The sequence below is a fragment of the Lissotriton vulgaris genome, chromosome 5, assembly GCF_964263255.1.
Source record: "Lissotriton vulgaris chromosome 5, aLisVul1.2, whole genome shotgun sequence".
NCBI classification, from domain to species: domain Eukaryota; kingdom Metazoa; phylum Chordata; class Amphibia; order Caudata; family Salamandridae; genus Lissotriton; species Lissotriton vulgaris.
The window spans coordinates 1,847,042,395-1,847,048,396 of NC_141693.1; the positions used below are offsets into that span (position 1 = coordinate 1,847,042,395).

Sequence of the window (6,002 nt, forward strand, 5' to 3'; positions counted from 1 at the left end):
GGTGCACAACCTACTTGAACGCCCCAATCTGAGCACTTTGAGATCCCTCAAACCAATGTTCCCATCACAGGACCTCGGCTTGTGCGTTGCGGACTTCTGGGGAGCGGACTTTGCCACAAGAGATCTCCCATCTGCCTGCTGCTGAGCTTCTATAAATGCATGTTGATACCCTAACGTCCCAGTTTACACGGTGTAGGGATCCACTGAACCAATGGGCCTCCCAGAAGATCCCAGTGTGCACGATGTTGAATCACAGTTTGAATATTTTTTGCTAGAAGCCAGAGTTTGCCGCTAACGAGACTGAACAATGGCGGACTGTGCAAGAGTGGACTGTCCATTGAGCCCAGTTCCACATCACCCTGATAAATGCACCAGTCAAGGCTGGACTATCCTAACTCCGTCGACCTGGCATCCAGGACTGTTCCACCTTCTACAGTAGATCCAAACATGGCTGCTCGGATAATGGCAGGCAGTTCCTGAAGAGTGCACAGGACCTCTCTTCTCAGGTTTCTACGCTGGTTGCGGAGTCGCTCAAGAGTGATATTTATGACCATTGAGCACACAGCTGTCCCCCACTTTCTTGGCCTTGAAGTTTTTGCGTCACTGTCAACTTTGGGATCGATGCTAGTTCTGTCACCAATGCCTAAGAGTGGGCTTGGCAATTTTGAAGACCAGGCGTTTCCAATCACCGCCACTGGCTTTACTTTAGGCCAATACTAAACACCTGCCATTTTAATTTTGTTTCACATTACCCGGGAGTTTTACCTTTATTATGGATCTCTGAGAACCAAGAAGCTATTGTGCATGTTGCACTCTATGAATAAACTTACCAAAACATAACATGCCCTTGGGCTTGGCATACCAACGCAGGGCTGCATTATGGTAAGGTTCACCAAACCCAGGACTCACTGAAGGAATTTGTGCCCATGCTGTTGCACGTCACAGGCCTCACGTTCCGGTCTTAAGGACCAGTTTCACATGTTTGCCAGAATTCCCCAGTTTCCATGCTATTTGCATTCAAAGCTCCTATGTTCTTATCTGAAGGCCTCAGTCTGCCCGTCTTAAAATTCCTGCATTCCAGCACGAAGACCCCAGTTGTCATCTGTTGAGATTCAATGCATCCATGTTTGTGTCTAAAGGCGCCAGTTTATATACTACTGCGCATTGACTAACCCAGGTCTTGCCTGAAGAGCCAGTATCCATGCTATTGAGTGCCCCAGTATCCACATTCCACCCTAAAAAAGGACCGAGTTTCAATGCTGTGGAAGACAACCAAATCCATATCCTTGACAGAAGGCCCCAGTGTTAATGCTGCTGTGCACCACTAAGAACACGTTTTTGTCTGAATCCCCGGTGGGCATACCGTCAAGCTTGAGATTGACATTATCCACTTTCATACCGGAATGCACCAGTATGCATGTGTTAGAGTCGTCCCGCATCAGGGTTCAAGTTTACATGCTATTAACCTTTACCATACGGGCCGATGTTCCTTCTAGAAGGCACCAGTGTGCATGCGTTGGAGTATTCCTGCATCGAGGTTCCATTTGCATTCTATTGACCCTCACTATACTGGCCGATGTTCCTTCTAGAAGGCACCAGTATGCATGCGTTGGATCCTTCCTGGGTCACGGCTCCAGTTTGCAGGTTACTGACCAAGGCACCAGTATGCATGCGTTGGATCCTTCCTGCCTCACGGCTCCAGTTTGCAGGCTACTGACCAAGGCACCAGTATGCATGCATTGGATCCTTCCTGCCTCACGGCTCCAGTTTGCATGCTATTGACCCTCACTAATCTGGCCAATGTTCCTCCTTGAAGGCACCAATATGCATGTGTTGGATCCTTCCTGCCTCAGGGCTCTAGTTTGTATGCTATTGACCATCACTATACTGGCCGATATTCCTTCTTGAAGGCACTGGTATGCATGCGCCGGAGTCTTCCTGCATCGAGGTTCCATTTGCATGCTATTGACCCTCACTATACTGGCCGATGTTCCTTCTTGAAGGCACCAGTATGCACGCATTGGATACTTCCTGCTTCACGGCTCCAGTTTGCATGCTATTGACCCTCACTATACGGCCGATATTCCTTCTTAAAGGCACTGGTATGGATGCGCCGGAGTCTTCCAGCATCGGAGTTCCCGTTTGTATGCTATTGACAGTCACTATACTGACAGACGCTCCTTCTACAATGATAGCTCAGTCTGCACACTGCTGCCATTCACTGAGGACTTGCAGTTGCTGATGCCTCAGTCTGCACACTGTTGCCATTCACTGAAGACTTGCAGTTGCCTGGTGCCTCAGTCTGCATGCTGCTGCCATTCACTGAATACTTGCAGTTGCCTGATGCCTCAGTCTGCATGCTGCTGCCATTCACTGAAGACTTGCAGTTGCCTGATGCCTCAGTCTGCATGCTGCTGCCATTCACTGAAGACTTGCAGTTGCCTGATGCCTCAGTCTGCATGCTGCTGCCATTCACTGAAGACTTGCAGTTGCCTGATGCCTCAGTCTGCATGCTGCTGCCATTCACTGAAGACTTGGAACTGTCTGATGGCCTCAGTCTGCACGCTGCTGCCGCCATTCACTGAAGACTTGCAGTTGCCGGATGCCTCAGTCTGCACGCTTCTGCCATTCACTGAAGACTTGCAGTTGCCGGATGCCTCAGTCTGCACGCTGCTGCCATTCACTGAAGACTTGCAGTTGCCTGATGCCTCAGTCTGCACGCTGCTGTCATTCACTGAAGACTTGCAGTTGCCTGATGCCTCAGTCTGCATGCTGCTGCCATTCACTGAAGACTTGGAACTGTCTGATGGCCTCAGTCTGCACGCTGCTGCCATTCACTGAAGACTTGGAACTGTCTGATGGCCTCCGTCTGCACGCTGCTGCCATTCACTGAAGACTTGGAACTGTCTGATGGCCTCCGTCTGCACGCTGCTGCCATTCACTGAAGACTTGGGACTGTCTGATAGCCTCAGTCTGCACGCTGCTGCCATTCACTGAAGACTTGCAGTTGCCTGATGCCTCAGTCTGCACGCTGCTGTCATTCACTGAAGACTTGCAGTTGCCTGATGCCTCAGTCTGCATGCTGCTGCCATTCACTGAAGACTTGGAACTGTCTGATGGCCTCAGTCTGCACGCTGCTGTCATTCACTGAAGACTTGCAGTTGCCTGATGCCTCAGTCTGCACGTTGCTGCCATTCACTGAAGACTTGCACCTGACTGATATCTCAGTCTCCACTTAGTTGACTTTCACCAAACCCATGGTCCTTAAAGACCCCAGGTTTCATGCTCTTGACCCCCCTACCCTTGCGGATGCCTGCCTGCCTGAGGCCTACCTGCAGTTTTAGGTTACGCCCCCTTCACACACACTTCAGCTGTAAAACATGTACTGATAGATACAAAAATGAATGAAATGGGGTCCTGTCATTTCTGAAATAGGCCCCTCCCGCCCAGGATGTCCATGTTCACCTGTTGCCGAGTCTGTGCAGTGAAGATGTGGCCGGTGATTAGAAAAGGTTTATCTGGCTCTTGTACAACGCCTGTTCTGCAGAGAGCATAGACCTCTTTGGTTTATTGGAGAGTCAGGTGTTGCAGAGGGCATTCCCCCCAAACTTGTCACACTTCCCCAGTTGTGTTTTGTAAACCCTCTTTGTAAGTAAAGCACCACCGTTTTGGCTTCTTGGCGCCTAAGAGAGGTAGACTGGAGGCGACGGAGGCTGCTAGACCGTCTGGCGGGTACAATCTGTTGCGGGCTTGCGTGGTGGGGGGCGGAGATTGCCCCCTAAAGGTCAAGTTACTGTCAGTGGCTCTGAGCTGGGGGCGGTGGGGTCTGACAAAAGCAAGATGCTCAACAGGTTAAAGCTTGGCCTCAGGTCCGGCCTTGTCTGCCCTCGGTGAGCACAAGGGTCTAGTGGGCATATAGTGCCTAGAAGCGAAGGGGAGCTGCTCGAGCAGTGTTGGGAAGGGCCTGGGGTTACCCGGCGGTCTTGAAAGCTCGGCCTCTGGGCAGGCTTCTTCGGGCCAGGGTGACGGGATCTCGGGGCCAGTTATCCCTCCCCCCTACAGATGCCACTCAGCCCCTCCACCCCCCACCAGAGGCTCCACCCCTCCTCACCTGAAGCTTGTCCGCTCCTGGTTTTCCACCGCGCCGCTGGCTGCAGTCCCAGCAGGCAGGAGGGCTCCGGTTCTCCCCGGTCCTGGGGTCTCAGCTCCCGGCTTCTCCCCCGTCGTGAGGCCGCTGTAGGTCCGGGTCCTCCCCGCACCGGTTAAGACCCTGCCCCTTCTCTTCCGGGCCCCTTCACGCTCGTTATTCCTGGCGCACCCTAGATCTGATCCAGCACCCCGATATCGCCGGACGCACGGATCATATGGCCACTATGTCCGCCCCCTCCCCCAGCTTCTGATCTCCGAGACCCCCGATCTCTCTGTGTCTGGTACCCTGGCCCCCGGGCTCCGCTCCCCTCGGTCGCCCTGCTCCCCCTGTCGCTGGCCCGGACTCCCCTTTTCGCCTGGCTCTTCTCCTCTCCCCGCCTCCTCCTTGTTTCCCTCGCTGGCTGCACTCGGTTTTGCAGCCACAAAATGGCCTTTCTCAGCCAGACAGCCCCCGCCCCCAGAGCATGTGACCGGAGGGGCGGGGGCAGGGGGGCTGGGGGAAGGGAGCAGACAGTCAGAAATAGGGGAAAATAAAAAATAATGAAAAAATACAGAGACGGGGGAGAAGGGTGCAAGGGGTAAGCGCATAGGACGAAGTAAAGGGTCGGGGGAAAAAACGAGAGGCAGTAGAAACAAACATACCACAAGGAGAAGGAAGGGCGCAGGAAAGAGAAAAAAGAAACACCGAAAGAGAGAACAGAAAACAGTGCAGAAAATAAAAACACGACAAATTGGAGAGTGTTTACAGGTTTGAAAGGAGAATTAACGCCGCAGTAAAGAACACGGATAAGATTGCAGCACTGCAGAAAAGAGAACAAAGAGTCTGGGAGAAGGCAGAAAAAAACGGGGACGTGTTTGAGGATAAGAGGCAGGAGGAGTGTGAGGGAAAACGGGAGAGAGTAAGAGGAAATCAAAGATACAGGGGCGGTAGATTCTGAAAAGCCCCCCTGAGGGAAATGCAACATATAGATGAGAAAAAAAACAAAAAGGAGGCGAAGAAATGCGGGTGGCAGGGGGAAATGAGAACCCCCCACCCCGACACACACACACAGACAAAAAACCCGTAAATTATGGCTGTACAACAGTGAATGCACTTCACTTCCTCACACCCACTCGGAATGCCGGATTCGGGGGGTAGGGGAGGGGGAGAGAACCCCCAGCCATGCACTGGGGCCATTCATTGCTTTCAGATACACCAAATCCCGGCGTCCAGACAAAAAACTCATAAATCCCCGACATCCCCTCACCAAAAAACACAAAAAAACGCAAGCATAATTCGGGGGGGGGGGAGCACATATACTTGTCTATGCGCCGTTCCAACACCCCATTGTCTCTTCTGGTGCCCCCCTCAAATGCACCTGAATCCCCAACATGAAGTCCACCCAAGAAAAAAGCTTATGCGTGGCGGGGGAGGGGGTGAAAAGAAACCCGACCTAGCACTGAATCCTTTCTGCCCGTGGGAAGGGAGGGGTACTTTTCCGTGCACCTCTAACAGTGTACCCAAAACGGAACGCTCAAGCAGTGCTCAGAGGCCACCCGAACTTTATTACCAAAAAAATAAAACAACCGCAAAAGTACTTTCAACTGTCTCCCTCCCCTAAGCACTTATGCTCCAGCATTTGAGAGCGAGGGTAGGGGACTTTCCACCTCCCGCCCCCTAAAAATTCACCCATAAATTAACAAATTTACAGAATGTATGCTCTGGGCACAGATCACTTCCATGCGCCCATGGAAAGGGCGCCCGGTGACTCGCGGGCACAAGGGCACCAAGGCAATGGGTTCCCTTTCCGTAGTGCGGGCACCCCGAAAATGCACCCATACGCTGACTAAGTCTAACCGCCCCCCTCTCCTAA

General features: G+C 52.3%; 1 protein-coding gene across 1 annotated transcript in view; it reads right to left on the reverse strand.

Moving 5' to 3' along the window:
- PCGF2 (polycomb group ring finger 2) overlaps window positions 1-4,602 on the reverse strand; it is a 186,333-nt gene extending 181,731 nt beyond the window's left edge. Inside the window, exon 1 of the mRNA XM_086924322.1 lies at window positions 4,112-4,602. The gene's annotated coding sequence lies outside the window, so the exon portion shown is untranslated. The remainder of the gene's footprint in view (window positions 1-4,111) is intronic.
- Between the last annotated feature and the right edge of the window lie 1,400 nt (window positions 4,603-6,002).